The sequence below is a fragment of the Trachinotus anak genome, unplaced genomic scaffold (genome assembly GCF_046630095.1).
Source record: "Trachinotus anak isolate AG129_WGS33_773 ecotype Australia unplaced genomic scaffold, CSIRO_AGI_Tana_v1 ptg000018l, whole genome shotgun sequence".
Lineage (NCBI taxonomy): Eukaryota > Metazoa > Chordata > Actinopteri > Carangiformes > Carangidae > Trachinotus > Trachinotus anak.
In genome coordinates this window covers 6,652,516-6,668,919 of record NW_027273869.1, presented here as the reverse complement: position 1 = coordinate 6,668,919, position 16,404 = coordinate 6,652,516, and the positions used below count along the sequence as shown (strand labels likewise).

The following is a 16,404-nucleotide window of genomic DNA, read 5'->3' as shown; positions in this document are numbered from 1 at the left end:
CAGGGGAGACTGCGACCTGAGCGCCTTAGACCGCTCGGCCATCCTGACTGTGTGAAACCCCAAGGGAGCCCATTACAGTGTATCCACAGCAAGCGAAAACATCGCCTTGAGTGGGGCAAATGGATTGCATCGACCACATTGCAATGGGCCTAAACATCTCTCTAAATTATAGAAGTTAGGTGAATAAAAGGAGGTAATTTCCAGGTGCTGATGAAAGCTGGGTGATTTTCCCAAAAGAAGAGGGACTAGAGTCTTACTTGCGTAGTAGCTCCTAACTGTCAGGTCCCACCGAGATTTGAACTCGGATCGCTGGATTCAGAGTCCAGAGTGCTAACCATTACACCATGGAACCGCTTGGGAGCTTGTCCATTCTGCTGCTGGACCGTGCGGAACGCAGTCCAGGCAATCTGTAGCCGATCAGATCTTGCTAACTTTAGCTAGCACTTGTCTGTACCTTGAACATCAACGTTTTAGCCCTGGTTACCAGGTTAGTAGGACAGATGGCACTTGAGACAATAAAAAAAATATGTTTAGGTCAGCATAGTATAAACATGAGCTTTTCTAAACCATAGAAAAGAAACTGACAGGTACTAGGGCTGAACGATATGGACAAAATTTCATATCTTGATATTCATGCCAGATATCTCAATATCAATACGTCCGGTGGACATTACAGTGTCTGTAATGTTGCTTCTTTTGGGATGGCTGAGAAGTCCCCGGTGTTTCTCTCATTCCAATACACTCTTCGAGCAGCACGCGATGGTGTTGTTCCAGGTGTTGAAACATGTTTGTTGTGCTAACTTACTTCGTCGCAATTTTCGTCAAGCACTACCTGCACAACACCTCGGTCTGGTTTACATCATCCTTTTTAAATCCAAAATACCTCCAAATAATGGAGGATAATTTATGTTTTGGCACCAAATCAGATTCTGCGCTGCCACCGGCAGCATTTTCTTCCACACTCACGTCACTTTCTTTGTTTTTAATTTCCCTGCAGCGCCTTAGACCGCTCGGCCACCCTAACTGCATGAAATGCCAAGGGAGCCCATTATGAGGTATCCACAGCAAGCGAAAACATCGCCTTGAGTGGGGCAAATGGATTACATCGACCACATTGCAATGGGCCTAAACATCTCTCTAAATTATAGAAGTTAGGTGAATAAAAGGAGCTAATTTCCAGGTGCTGACGAAAGCTGGGAGATTTTCCCAAAAGAAGAGAGACTACAGTCTTACTAGCGTAGGAGCTAGAGAATATAGCAACCTCAGGTTTTGTTAACTTTAGCTAGCACTTGTCTGTACCTTGAACATCAACGTTTTAGCCCTGGTTACCAGGTTAGTAGGACAGATGGCACTTGAGACAATAATAAAAATATGTTTAGGTCAGCATAGTTTAAACATGAGCTTTTCTAAACCATAGATTGGCAGGGCTTTCAGGTGGATTGACGACATTGTGACAGATTGACCACACAGAAACTAGGCATAGCTAGCTCATGAGGCGTTGACAGAGAATAGGTGATGCAGGAAATTCCAAGGTAGCTTTCAGGAATCCAGTCTCTACAAAGAGTTCATTGAGGGTAGAGATGGGTTGAAGTACAAAGTTGCCACGTGTGGCTGAAACTGAGCAGGTACAGTCCCGATATCACAATATCAATGCCTCCCACATATTACCTTACAGAGATCAAGTGTCTTTAAAAGCACAGGCTGTCAGAAGTGGGATTCGAACCCACGCCTCCAGGGGAGACTGCGACCTGAACGCAGCGCCTTAGACCGCTCGGCCATCCTGACTGTGTGAAACACCAAGGGAGCCCATTACGGTGTATCCACAGCAAGCGAAAACATCGCCTTGAGTGGGGCAAATGGATTGCATCGATCACATTGCAATGGGCCTAAACATCTCTCTAAATTATAGAAGTTAGGTGAATAAAAGGAGGTAATTTCCAGGTGCTGATGAAAGCTGGGTGATTTTCCCAAGAGAAGAGGGACTACAGTCTTACTTGTGTAGTAGCTCCTAACTGTCAGGTCCCACCGAGATTTGAACTCGGATCGCTGGATTCAGAGTCCAGAGTGCTAACCATTACACCATGGAACCTCTAGGGAGCCTGTCCATTCTGCTGCTGGACCGTGCGGAACGCAGTCCAGGCAATCTGTAGCCGATCAGATCTTGCTAACTTTAGCTAGCACTTGTCTGTACCTTGAACATCAACGTTTTAGCCCTGGTTACCAGGTTAGTAGGACAGATGGCACTTGAGACAATAAAAAAAATATGTTTAGGTCAGCATAGTATAAACATGAGCTTTTCTAAACCATAGAAAAGAAACTGACAGGTACTAGGGCTGAACGATATGGACAAAATTTCATATCTTGATATTCATGCCAGATATCTCAATATCAATACGTCCGGTGGACATTACAGTGTCTGTAATGTTGCTTCTTTTGGGATGGCTGAGAAGTCCCCGGTGTTTCTCTCATTCCAATACACTCTTCGAGCAGCACGCGATGGTGTTGTTCCAGGTGTTGAAACATGTTTGTTGTGCTAACTTACTTCGTCGCAATTTTCGTCAAGCACTACCTGCACAACACCTCGGTCTGGTTTACATCATCCTTTTTAAATCCAAAATACCTCCAAATAATGGAGGATAATTTATGTTTTGGCACCAAATCAGATTCTGCGCTGCCACCGGCAGCATTTTCTTCCACACTCACGTCACTTTCTTTGTTTTTAATTTCCCTGCAGCGCCTTAGACCGCTCGGCCACCCTAACTGCATGAAATGCCAAGGGAGCCCATTATGAGGTATCCACAGCAAGCGAAAACATCGCCTTGAGTGGGGCAAATGGATTACATCGACCACATTGCAATGGGCCTAAACATCTCTCTAAATTATAGAAGTTAGGTGAATAAAAGGAGCTAATTTCCAGGTGCTGACGAAAGCTGGGAGATTTTCCCAAAAGAAGAGAGACTACAGTCTTACTAGCGTAGGAGCTAGAGAATAGGTCACGAAGGAAATTCCAAGGTAGCTTTCAGGAATCCAGTGTCTACAAAGAGTTCATTGAGGGTAGAGATGGGTTGAACTACAAAGTTGCCACATATGGCTGAAACTGAGCAGGTACAGTCCCGATATCACAATATCAATGCCTCCCACATATCACCTCACAGGGATCAAGCGTCTCTGCAATCTGTAGCCGATCAGTATAGCAACCTCAGGTTTTGTTAACTTTAGCTAGCACTTGTCTGTACCTTGAACATCAACGTTTTAGCCCTGGTTACCAGGTTAGTAGGACAGATGGCACTTGAGACAATAATAAAAATATGTTTAGGTCAGCATAGTTTAAACATGAGCTTTTCTAAACCATAGATTGGCAGGGCTTTCAGGTGGATTGACGACATTGTGACAGATTGACCACACAGAAACTAGGCATAGCTAGCTCATGAGGCGTTGACAGAGAATAGGTGATGCAGGAAATTCCAAGGTAGCTTTCAGGAATCCAGTCTCTACAAAGAGTTCATTGAGGGTAGAGATGGGTTGAAGTACAAAGTTGCCACGTGTGGCTGAAACTGAGCAGGTACAGTCCCAATATCACAATATCAATGCCTCCCACATATTACCTTACAGAGATCAAGTGTCTTTAAAAGCACAGGCTGTCAGAAGTGGGATTCGAACGCAGGCCTCCAGGGGAGACTGCGACCTGAGCGCCTTAGACCGCTCGGCCATCCTGACTGTGTGAAACCCCAAGGGAGCCCATTACAGTGTATCCACAGCAAGCGAAAACATCGCCTTGAGTGGGGCAAATGGATTGCATCGACCACATTGCAATGGGCCTAAACATCTCTCTAAATTATAGAAGTTAGGTGAATAAAAGGAGGTAATTTCCAGGTGCTGATGAAAGCTGGGTGATTTTCCCAAAGGAAGAGGGACTAGAGTCTTACTTGCATAGTAGCTCCTAACTGTCAGGTCCCACCGAGATTTGAACTCGGATCGCTGGATTCAGAGTCCAGAGTGCTAACCATTACACCATGGAACCTCTAGGGAGCCTGTCCATTCTGCTGCTGGACCGTGCGGAACGCAGTCCAGGCAATCTGTAGCCGATCAGATCTTGCTAACTTTAGCTAGCACTTGTCTGTACCTTGAACATCAACGTTTTAGCCCTGGTTACCAGGTTAGTAGGACAGATGGCACTTGAGACAATAAAAAAAATATGTTTAGGTCAGCATAGTATAAACATGAGCTTTTCTAAACCATAGAAAAGAAACTGACAGGTACTAGGGCTGAACGATATGGACAAAATTTCATATCTTGATATTCATGCCAGATATCTCAATATCAATACGTCCGGTGGACATTACAGTGTCTGTAATGTTGCTTCTTTTGGGATGGCTGAGAAGTCCCCGGTGTTTCTCTCATTCCAATACACTCTTCGAGCAGCACGCGATGGTGTTGTTCCAGGTGTTGAAACATGTTTGTTGTGCTAACTTACTTCGTCGCAATTTTCGTCAAGCACTACCTGCACAACACCTCGGTCTGGTTTACATCATCCTTTTTAAATCCAAAATACCTCCAAATAATGGAGGATAATTTATGTTTTGGCACCAAATCAGATTCTGCGCTGCCACCGGCAGCATTTTCTTCCACACTCACGTCACTTTCTTTGTTTTTAATTTCCCTGCAGCGCCTTAGACCGCTCGGCCACCCTAACTGCATGAAATGCCAAGGGAGCCCATTATGAGGTATCCACAGCAAGCGAAAACATCGCCTTGAGTGGGGCAAATGGATTACATCGACCACATTGCAATGGGCCTAAACATCTCTCTAAATTATAGAAGTTAGGTGAATAAAAGGAGTTAATTTCCAGGTGCTGACGAAAGCTGGGAGATTTTCCCAAAAGAAGAGAGACTACAGTCTTACTAGCGTAGGAGCTAGAGAATAGGTCACGAAGGAAATTCCAAGGTAGCTTTCAGGAATCCAGTGTCTACAAAGAGTTCATTGAGGGTAGAGATGGGTTGAACTACAAAGTTGCCACATATGGCTGAAACTGAGCAGGTACAGTCCCGATATCACAATATCAATGCCTCCCACATATCACCTCACAGGGATCAAGCGTCTCTGCAATCTGTAGCCGATCAGTATAGCAACCTCAGGTTTTGTTAACTTTAGCTAGCACTTGTCTGTACCTTGAACATCAACGTTTTAGCCCTGGTTACCAGGTTAGTAGGACAGATGGCACTTGAGACAATAATAAAAATATGTTTAGGTCAGCATAGTTTAAACATGAGCTTTTCTAAACCATAGATTGGCAGGGCTTTCAGGTGGATTGACGACATTGTGACAGATTGACCACACAGAAACTAGGCATAGCTAGCTCATGAGGCGTTGACAGAGAATAGGTGATGCAGGAAATTCCAAGGTAGCTTTCAGGAATCCAGTCTCTACAAAGAGTTCATTGAGGGTAGAGATGGGTTGAAGTACAAAGTTGCCACGTGTGGCTGAAACTGAGCAGGTACAGTCCCAATATCACATTATCAATGCCTCCCACATATTACCTTACAGAGATCAAGTGTCTTTAAAAGCACAGGCTGTCAGAAGTGGGATTCGAACGCAGGCCTCCAGGGGAGACTGCGACCTGAGCGCCTTAGACCGCTCGGCCATCCTGACTGTGTGAAACCCCAAGGGAGCCCATTACAGTGTATCCACAGCAAGCGAAAACATCGCCTTGAGTGGGGCAAATGGATTGCATCGACCACATTGCAATGGGCCTAAACATCTCTCTAAATTATAGAAGTTAGGTGAATAAAAGGAGGTAATTTCCAGGTGCTGATGAAAGCTGGGTGATTTTCCCAAAGGAAGAGGGACTAGAGTCTTACTTGCATAGTAGCTCCTAACTGTCAGGTCCCACCGAGATTTGAACTCGGATCGCTGGATTCAGAGTCCAGAGTGCTAACCATTACACCATGGAACCTCTAGGGAGCCTGTCCATTCTGCTGCTGGACCATGCGGAACGCAGTCCAGGCAATCTGTAGCCGATCAGATCTTGCTAACTTTAGCTAGCACTTGTCTGTACCTTGAACATCAACGTTTTAGCCCTGGTTACCAGGTTAGTAGGACAGATGGCACTTGAGACAATAAAAAAAATATGTTTAGGTCAGCATAGTTTAAACATGAGCTTTTCGTCTTGACATGTCTGCCTCCTTCTCTGTTGTGAGTTGCGTCGCTGGGAAGGCCCGCTATTTTCAACACATCGACTCGGTGGTTTGAGCCACACCGGATCTGCAAACTTGAGTTTTCTAACCAAGGCAGCAGCGAGACACCAAAGCCGGACACTGACAGGCAAAGGTGCTTTTGAAAACTTTTAGGGAAACCCGAGTGAACCTACACTTTCAGCAATCACTACAACTACTTTCAGCATTAGCCTCCATGGCGATCGAAAAGGACTTTATGTTGTTCAACAGAATGATTGAACTGTTCTTGAGGAAAGGAAGGAGGATCCAGTTTGTGTACAAATAATCAGTATTTTTGGTGAGTACAATGCATTTTGTTGATATTTTTGTAATTTTATAAGGTTGATAATGATGCTTCTGCTTGTTGAACTGTGTTAATTGGGTTTCTTGCTTTAGTCATGGTGTTCATTCTCGCTACATGAGACAGCTGTCTGTGATGCAAGGCCCTGCTGTACTGCGTTTCTGTATAATATTGATGGTTTCTACAGTCGTGGCATCATTATGACGGTATTAAGAGGTGGATTAATTCAGGTGAGACACCACTGAAGGCCTGGGTGTAAAATGCACGGCTTGCCACTGATGTCAGCTGACAGTAATATGCAGTAATACAGAGAGCCTCTGAATATTCATTTTTTGCCAAACATAAGAAAGGACAATTGAAACTGTGTTATTAGACTTACCAGTTGGCCTATATTGGTAATAAAACAGTCTATTAATAGTGACAGGTTAATTTAATATTGAAAAATGATTTTAACATTTACATAGGACCTTAGAATACAATAAATTGTAAAATAAAACATTGTTTTCTGTTCTTCAGAATCAGTCCAGGTAAAAGAGTGCAAACGATGCACTGTGGGACAATCAACAGGGTTTACTCCACGGAACCACTACTGTGGCACTTCTGCCATCTAGTGGTGTCACACTGTCATAACGCATGTAATGTGCTAATCTTCCTTTTTATATACAGTCTGTGTAATCTTCTCATTGAGTTGATACATTTTGATTTTCTCCCTGTGTTTTATTTGAGCTTTTGTATTTTTATGTTTGTTATCATATTAACTATTATATGAACGTATAGACTTATACGTAAACCTTTTTTCTATCTTTTTTGAAAACCATGTTTTAAAGCCACTGGATTGCATGGAATTTCCCACTCCGCACTTGTCTATGAACGCAGCATGGCAAATGTGATTACCACCGTTATCATCATCATCATCATCATCACACATCAATAACCCTAACAGGAGGGTAAATTAATATGTTTCATCGATTAGCGCGGTGAGTTCTTAAGTTAGAGGGGTGAACTTAAGCGTCCTTCACGGATACTTGACTGTTTTTATCAGAAATGTACACGAAAACGACGAATTTAACACACCAATCGATTAATAATTAATTAATGCTATGAAAATTCATAAATGCGGAAGTTCGTGTTGTATATACAGTCAGGATGGCCGAGCGGTCTAAGGCGCTGCGTTCAGGTCGCAGTCTCCCCTGGAGGCGTGGGTTCGAATCCCACTTCTGACAATATTGTTTTTCGTTTGAGCGGTGCCTGTATTGTGACACTCGAGCTGTCGCCGTATTATCTCTGTACACGGTTCCAGTTGTGTTGCCACATGAGCTAACTGGTAAGGCAACGAGAGAGTGATGTATTTGGCATCCACTAGAGGGCAGCAATAACCTGTGAACACCTGAAAGTCTATTTTCTGTGGGTGCTGCTTGTTTAATGTAATGCTGAATTTACCAAACAGCCTCCGCACCTTTGGAGTCCTTGGTACAAGCTGACAAGATTTGATGACAACATCAACTGGTCAATATGGTTGTATATTTGAATACTATCTCTAAATGCATCAATTTATGTTCTGTATATAGATAAAACAATACAGTCATAAAAATAAATAAGATAATATAAAAATAAAATTAAAGAAACCATGAATCCTTTCCTCATTCCATTTAAAAGGAAGATCCAGTAAAATATCAGTGAATGCTGTAAAGTACTCTCTTTGGGTAAGTGTTTTGGTCAGAAGTGCAAGTTCAATTCAAACGTTAAAGGAAACATGATGGTCTTTTCAAAGCATTTATGGTTTAATTGCTGGATCTGGATTTGAAATTTCTCAGTCACCTGTAAATCAGTGTTGCTGAGTTTAGAGATTTGAAAATTAAAAAGGTTATATACATTACTCTGAAGTGTACGGGGCCCCCACAGATTATATACTTTGAATCGGTGAAGTATATAATCCATCCATTCTGAATGAAATATGAAGCTGACACCTCGATCAATTGTCGCTTTCGTCTCCCACTTAAGTTTTTGATTCAAATGCAGCCAAAAAGTCATGTTGGAAACAATCAGACAGCACTTTAGAGAAGCACTCAGTTTGAAGGATATTTAAATCCTGTTTCATATGTCACTTATACAAAGTGTGAAAATGTAACAGTGCAGTTTGTTTGTAACTGTTTGAAAGTTGTAACTGCAGTTATTTTCCCTTTTTAACCCCCGGCTTTAGTCAGATCATGTCATAACTAATGTGACTAATGTTTTCGTTTTCCAAGAAGCTGATCTGTGGCCAGCACAAATCCTCAAAATAATTGTTACACACTCGAGGAACCGTTCTCTGAGCAGATCAAACATTGACTCCATGTGCGAGTCCATACCCAGCATGTAACACAGCCTCGTCACAAGTTCTAAAGACTTCCCTTTATTTAATCCCACTGAGAGGATATATTGTTTACACCCTTTGCCCATAGTGAACAGAACCAGAGAGAGAATAACTGACCATCTCCTCTAAAGGATGCACCAGAAGGTATGATGGTGCCCGCTCTAGCTCTTCGCCTTCAAACATAGTGACTCCAGTTCTTCCTGAGAAGACGGAGGCATTGATTCAATGCCATAAGACTTTTTAAGGCTCTGTGGAAATGTGTTCACTCCTAGTAGATTACTTAACAATGGATTTCTAGTGTTTGCCTCAACAATAATGATGAACGATAAAAAAAGAATTTACCTCCATAATAATCCTGTTTGTGAGTATTACAAAATGTCACTTAGTGATTTGATGTCTGATAAGCCCATAAACACAGTCATCTGTTACCCATTTCCAGGTTAATTGGACAACATCATCACCAATGAACAGAATCAATTGTTATATAAACTAAGAATTGATTCTGTGTACAAGATTTTTCCACAACTTGCTTTCTTTTACAACACATGGGCCTAGTGCAGACACAAATTCTCCAAACAGATCATTCTCTGAGAACCTGCCGTTCTGCATTGAAGTGAGAGAGGAAAGTACACTGAACTAGTGGAGGAATTAAGAAGCACTGGTTGATTTTCCAGAGAACTGAACATCATTGGAGTACCACAATGACTGAGTGGGTATTGTAAAGCTTTGGTTAGTGATTTTTAGGATGGCATACAATTTGCACACTAGTAACTATAATAAACACGCACTCAGAATTACCTTTAAAGTGCCCTGTCTGCACTTTAAGTCAGGTTCCAACCAGATTTGAACTCGGATGATTTGGAAGTCCAGAGTGTTTTACCATTACACCATGGAACAACAGAAAACGACACTACAGAACCTTGAAGGTGTGAACAATGTTGAAAATGGATGACAATAATATGACAAATTAGCAGCATTTACAGTGCAGGAGGGTCAGAAGCAGAGAATTTTAAATGAGGTCAGTGATTTTCCCAGCAGTTTTCACTCCAGCCTTGATTTGCAGGTTTGGCAGAAAAATTTATCAACACCACAAACCCTTGGGACCACATGCATATCCTGAGTTCTTCAAAGGACTGTTCTATTTGATCCACTTTTCTGAAAACAGATCTCTAAAAGACTGCACCTGAGAAAAAAAATTAATAGTTTATTGGCGCCAAGTTCATGCAGTGTCATAAAATTTTCACAAAGTTGCCACCAACTACAGTTTATAATCTGGGTGTGCAAAACTGTTCCACAAGTCTGGGAAACTTACGTAGTACATCCGTGGTGTAGTGGCTAACATTGTGGATTCTGAATCCAGCAAGTTCAAATCCAAATCTTGGGGAGACCTTGTTTTGTACAATGGCATAATCACCTGCCGTCACCTGATCCTGAGAGTGTCTGAAAGTTGAGTGCAGCAATCACTGATGTAATCCAGCTTGCAAACCCAGAACATTCACACTGTAGACCACTGTTTCTGGCCACTGGAGGGCAACTCCAAATCAGACTCACAGTGGTATTAGGGATTATCAAACAGCTCAGCTCCCACTTGGAACATTGAGAATACACAAAACAATTGTAAAATTGGCCTGAAAGAGAGAGTAACAGAGAAGGTTCAGGTTTCAGTTCCTAATTTACACTGTCAAGTCTGTTTGCCTAGGTGATTATAGGAGTCCAAATATTACAGTTTCCCCTTGAATCCTATAAACTACATAGTAGATAATTTAATTCAGTACTTCAGCTGTTTTCTGCTGGATGACCATCAAGAAAGTATGACCTTTTCAGGTCAAGTCTTTTAACATGTTAATTAACAGAGGGAGTGAGGTTCCACCGAGATTTGAACTCGGATCATTGGATTCAAAGTCCAGAGTGCTGACCATTACACCATGGAACCTCTAGTTAGTGGTGATGAGAGTCATAGGAGCACTGATGTAAGTCAGTTCACAAAAAACAGAACTTTTATCACTGTTCATTTCTCATTTGAAGCCAAACAAATAAACATGGTTTAAAGCTGTATTAATTGTTTTCTGGCCACTAGAGGGCAGAGACACTCCAAAACAGACTCACAGTGGGAGTATCAAACAGCTCAGCTCCTGCGTGAAACACTGGTTATACACAAAACAGTTATAGAATTGACCTTAGAGAGTGAAAGACAAGGATCAGGTAGTAGTACCTTATTTAGACTATGAAGGCTAACAAAGACTTCAGATTAGAAACAGGTGATTACACAATCCTCTTGCAACCCATAAAGTTCATAGTAGATACTATCTAAGTATTTCAACAACCGGGATGAGACTGTGATTTCAGGTCAAACCCTTTAACATGCTATTGAATGAAATCCGGTTCCACCAAGATTTGAACTTGGATCAGTGGATTCAAAGTCCAGAGTGCTGACCATTACACCATGGAACCAGGACGAAAAGACAGTGTTGTCTTAGGGAGTGTGATGGACATTTCTGAATCAGGCCTGGAGGTGTACATGGGGGTGCAGGATCTTATACTTGCTGTTTCAGTGCAGGTGGTGAACCTGAGTCTGCTGACTACTAGAATCATGTTCCCTTCCCCTCTGCAATACAAAAGATGCATTATTTATTACATCAAACTCAGCCCTGGGAGTAGGCCTAATTCTGATTCTTTTTTCATGTAATTTATATCTCATGAGTGCTAATTATGTATATCTTAACTCTTGGACCATATAGATTGGCAATTATTCCATTTGGGGTGGCAGCTGCCTGCAATTTCAAGCTGTGCACTCTTTTGTGGCCATTGTACGTCACTCTCTGGTCCATTCCTGGTCTGGCGATAAGGTTACACAAAGTCAAAGCAGTTGGCCAGTGGGGCACACGTCTGGTGTATGCAGCATACATTTCCAAACCAAATATATGCTGTAATAGTTTATTGTGTAGTAGCTCCACTCTGTAATATCTGCAATAGTGAGCATCGTAGATGAAATCTAGCACATAGTTTGTTGCCATGCACAAGACTGGTGCTGGTTGCTGGCCAAATTGCTGCATCATGTCACTGGTTATGTCAGCCTCCTCAGTAACATGCAGAGCACCTCCCTGCCAGACGCCACACCTCTCTGCTCTCAGACACACTCGGCGGGTATGCCAAGAGCCTCCACCAGCAGTGGTATGTAATATTTTCTCACCCTAAAGACACTCATGACACTGATCGTCCTCCATGTCATCCAGATTCAAAGGAGTATATTGTCTATATGGCAGGTGGATCTGTTCATTTCATAGAGCAATACAAACTCACTCCTCATCGGATATTAAATTGTCCTCTAAAGCATATATCAAGTGCTCTCGGGCCATTTTAAGAGACATAATGTAGCTTAAACTGTCTTATTTTCACAGAAAAGTGATGATAACACACAGATCAAACAAAAGGAAAAGGAAAGGATTTGCAAAGCCTTCTGAGGAAAGGGAGGAAAGAAAACTCTCAAACTCTGTTGTCCTCTCCTCCTCTCCTCTCCTCTCCTCTCTGGATGTGTGGGTAGTGACCGCCGAAGCACTCTCCAGCTCCTCCGACTGATTTTTGCTGAAAGTCGTCCACATTCTCTGGTGGTGGTCGCTGTCAGCTGCAAACTCACCTTCACATGTAAGTTCAGTTGCTTTCAATTCATTTATCCAACCGTGATCTTATTTGCATAAATATACATAATCACTGTGCTTTAGTCAATCCATGCATAGCTAACTTTCCCTCACACTTCTTCTTTAATTGCTTTTCATGCCTCTTTCTTGCTCACATTCATTCACATACAACGTCACACAATATAATTCCCCAAACTGTATTTGGAGTAGATGGAGCATTTAGCATGGAGCTTCCAATGAATAACTAATGAGATGGATATTTGAAATCAGCTTCAAAGAGAACAGGAGCAAACACACTCCCCAGAGTGTGTTTAATAACTAGCTTTAGGAACACCTGATTACACATTTCATCTCTCACTATGACCTTCTCTTCTCTTAGATGATGTTGCATCATTCATGTTTGAAGGAACATAAAAATACACGAGTTCCCATTAAACCTTTAAGTAATTAGATTTGTCTGCTATTACGTGACTATTTTCAAAAGTCACTGAAAAGTCAGCAAAGAAGAAGAGGAGTAGCTGCTTTACTTTGTACGCATTACTCAGTAAATTCCACTTCCAGGATAACGCTCCATTATGCACCATGTCACATCTCGATTGATGGCAGGACTAAAAGTTAACAAATGCAAAGTGGATTCTGTCCACTTCTGCTCAGCTCTGATGAACGTGGACAATCAGATGGATTTCTGGCAGGTCAAAAAGCTGCCTACAATGCTTTTAACTTCAGAAGTCACTAATCCACGGTGGCCCTGAGAGCTCAACGCACCGCAGCTTAAGAAAACACATACAAATAGACAAACCACAAACAAATTCAGAAAACATCTTCACAACACAACCAAATAGGCGAATGTGAATGTGAATTTGCAGCACATGTCATGTCAAATTGATGTTTTCTGTCTGAGTTTGTCTACAAACTGGATGTATTTTTGATTTGTTGATATTTGGTTAGATTGTCCTGAGAACACACTTGATTTTATACTACATTTGATTTTATAATACATGTGTAGGGTATATTATATGACATGGTATGGTGAATCCTGAACTAAACCCCCCTAGTTTTGGCTGGGCCTATGGAGGCCTATTCACCTCTACAAAGAAATGGACAAAGAAAAAGAAATAAAGAAAAGTGTTTCAGCACAGTGAAAGTCATTAATCACTGCGACTGCTCTGGACAGAACTGACTCCACCAGACACTGCAGCTCTGCACTGTATGGATGCTGTCTGCTCACACACACACACGCACACGCACACACAGTTCATCTCTCCATCCTGGATGACCTCAGAGAGACGCCTCTTACTAGGCTCTTACATAACGACCGGGCAGACCAATCAATAATGTCCAGCACAGAGGGAAAGTGTTGGCTGGAGCAGAGCGACCTGACGGGAAGATGAGACTGACCTTGATCAGACCTGTCTGAGAGACTGACAGCCAACACAGGGAAAGGATTATCATGGCTGCCACTAAATATGACAAGGCATGCTAATTAGACAAGACAGATTAGCAGAGGCAGTGAACTGCACAGGCAGTCATTTTACTAAAAAAAACTGAAAAGGTTGCATTCATGTCCTTTCTCACAGTACAGAAAACAATACACATGGGCTCAGATGGTGATCTATGAAAACCTACAGTCTGGCCAGAATTTGAAGGAGGTTTTCTTCGTGGACCTCTCTGTGTTTGGCTGATTCTTCCCCTGGATTCTGACCAGTGAAGATAAATTAACAGCACACTAAAGTGCACAACAGTGAGACCTCTAGGAGAATCTACCTTTACCTATTGTCTTGAATGTTGCAGCTTGAACATACAGAGCAGCAGCCGTAGTTATAACTCAGCTATTGGCTTGTTTTCTGAACCAATTTGGTAAACTCTAGCTAAATGCGTCTGCAGAATAATCAGACAAACAAAAGCACACCCCATTTCCACACGCCAAACGACTTAACTCTACATAATTGTTTTGCAGGGAGCCAAATGTGCTTGGCATCACCAAATGTGGAGCACATCTGTCCACGAGGCCTTCACTGACTCAACGAAGCAACTTTCCTGAATGAGAGAGTGGCAGCAGTTGTGAGTTTTTTGTGCCAGCAAAAGAGATTCTGTGAGATTCTTTGAATCAATCTACACTTGTACATGTAGCATATAAGTTTCTCCTGGGGATGTTATTTTCTAGATGCAGCGTGTGGAATAAGGCAGGAGATTAACTGAACTGTCTGTGTAAAAATATTGATTACGTTTGGAGCATTGAGAGGGGATTATTATGGACTGTGGAGAGCCTAAATGTGTGGCAGAGAACACATTCAGATGATTAAAGTGTGTTTATTTTTGGCCACAAAGACTTAATGCACGGCTGCCAGTGCAGTGCAGTCTGTGTGTGTGTGTGTGTGTGTGTGTGTGTTTGTGTGGATGTGCGTGTATGTGCTGCAGGTGGACAGGGGAGGTGAGCACGCGCAGCTTTATGGGTGTGAGGAGAATCTGTGATTTCATCTCCACTCTGCAAGAGGATGAAGAGAGAGACAGGGAGATACAGAGAGATTTAAAGCCCTCTCACAGGACCTGTAGGGTTGCTGCACTCCTGCTGCTTTTCAAATGATTCGGCTGTCAACCTCAGGATTTCGTTTTTTATCACGCAGTGGACAGGCCTCTTTAGCGTTTTAGTAAAACGCTAAAGAGGCCTGTGACATCATTATGCTTTGATGTGTTAAAGGAATAGTAAGGTGTTTTTTTCTTTGTTTGTTTATTTATTTTTAGATTTTTTTTCTTTTTTTATTCAAATTGAGTTTTTATGTTAAGTTTTTAAATTAAACTTTGGCCTGTCTTTTTGGTTCTATTCATAGCAGATTGTTTCTGACAGTTTTTTGAGGATATTTTTCAGCTTGCACTCTATTGTTGAATTAAATAAACAAGGCCCCTGGTGTGATTGCAGTCACAGGGTGACACACTCATTCATGCCTTATTTATGCCATATTGCATAAAGTGAGATTTCCATGTCTGTTTTGATTATAAAGCAGGTGTAGGTTCTATATTATTACTGTGAAAGTATCAAAGTGCTCAGTCCACAGCCTTGAAATGAGCTGTTGGGACTTCTGTAACTTTGTGATGTCACAACAAAGGGATGCTCCAAGCCCCACCCACCCAGACCCACCATCCAACCTTGCAGGATTTGTTTCTATTTGTTGTTAGAGCTCCAAGAAGCCTGAGAGAGGAGATGTAAAACTACACTGAGATGGAGTTTGGTACTTGGATATCATCACTTCAAATAAAACAAAAATAAAATTAAAGTGAAAAAAGTGTTGCTCTGGCCTGCTTTCTTGATCATCCTGTACTCTCACTTCCTCTTCTCTTGCAGTAGGGGGGGACATACCAGGTTCTCTGTGCCGCAGCTCTTGTCAGACAAACAGGTTTTATCCCTTCTCTGTTCAACCCATCTCATCTTTTCCTGGAGTGGAGGGAGGCTGACTGACAGCTAATATTCTCAGCTCTGACATTCATTCCACTATTCTCCGCTCTCTCATGGATCCCTTTATTCCTGAGGAGGAAGAACAGTTTTCACTGGCTAGTTGATTTCTTAAAACCTTCATTCATGGCTGTGACTAAGATAAGATAAGATAAGATAAGATAGTCCTTTATTAGTCCGTATGTGGGGAAAAAACAAGCTGAATGCTCCAGAGTTCCCCAGAGCATGTAGCAAAAATCTCACCGACCTTGGCTGTCACTGGCAAGTTTTCATTAAGAAGCCTTTTGGGTGCCAAGCAGGGAGTGGAGAGCTGCTGTGTGGATCTGCTTGTGGATGTGATTTGTTGTATTCTGCTGACTCCAGAGACAGCTCAAGCTAACATCTTGCTTCCAAAAAGAACAAACACATTTATATTTAAAGTGATTCTTGATTTTTGCGCAGAAGTATAGGACTTG

General features: G+C 42.1%; 1 long non-coding RNA gene and 8 other non-coding genes across 10 annotated transcripts; 2 read left to right on the top strand and 7 right to left on the bottom strand.

Annotated features, from left to right (window-relative positions):
* Window positions 1–280: 280 nt before the first annotated feature.
* Window positions 281–352, bottom strand: trnaq-cug (transfer RNA glutamine (anticodon CUG)). The gene has a single exon. It is a non-coding gene; the product is annotated as a tRNA-Gln (tRNA).
* A 1,350-nt stretch (window positions 353–1,702) lies between these two features.
* On the bottom strand, window positions 1,703–1,785 carry trnal-cag (transfer RNA leucine (anticodon CAG)). Its single transcript has one exon. It is a non-coding gene; the product is annotated as a tRNA-Leu (tRNA).
* Window positions 1,786–2,017: 232 nt separating this feature from the next.
* Window positions 2,018–2,089, bottom strand: trnaq-cug (transfer RNA glutamine (anticodon CUG)). The gene has a single exon. It is a non-coding gene; the product is annotated as a tRNA-Gln (tRNA).
* Window positions 2,090–3,949: 1,860 nt separating this feature from the next.
* trnaq-cug (transfer RNA glutamine (anticodon CUG)) lies at window positions 3,950–4,021 on the bottom strand. Its single transcript has one exon. It is a non-coding gene; the product is annotated as a tRNA-Gln (tRNA).
* A 1,860-nt stretch (window positions 4,022–5,881) lies between these two features.
* Window positions 5,882–5,953, bottom strand: trnaq-cug (transfer RNA glutamine (anticodon CUG)). Its single transcript has one exon. It is a non-coding gene; the product is annotated as a tRNA-Gln (tRNA).
* Window positions 5,954–6,433: 480 nt separating this feature from the next.
* On the top strand, window positions 6,434–15,708 carry LOC139635491 (uncharacterized). Of its 2 annotated transcripts, XR_011694231.1 has the most exons (3): window positions 6,434–6,510; window positions 6,609–12,508; window positions 14,459–15,708. It is a non-coding gene; the product is annotated as an uncharacterized lncRNA (long non-coding RNA). The 2 variants fall into 2 exon arrangements; XR_011694230.1 differs by having other exon boundaries at window positions 6,440–12,508.
* trnal-cag (transfer RNA leucine (anticodon CAG)) lies at window positions 7,654–7,736 on the top strand. The gene has a single exon. It is a non-coding gene; the product is annotated as a tRNA-Leu (tRNA).
* Window positions 10,728–10,799, bottom strand: trnaq-uug (transfer RNA glutamine (anticodon UUG)). The gene has a single exon. It is a non-coding gene; the product is annotated as a tRNA-Gln (tRNA).
* Window positions 11,246–11,317, bottom strand: trnaq-uug (transfer RNA glutamine (anticodon UUG)). The gene has a single exon. It is a non-coding gene; the product is annotated as a tRNA-Gln (tRNA).
* Window positions 15,709–16,404: the final 696 nt, after the last annotated feature.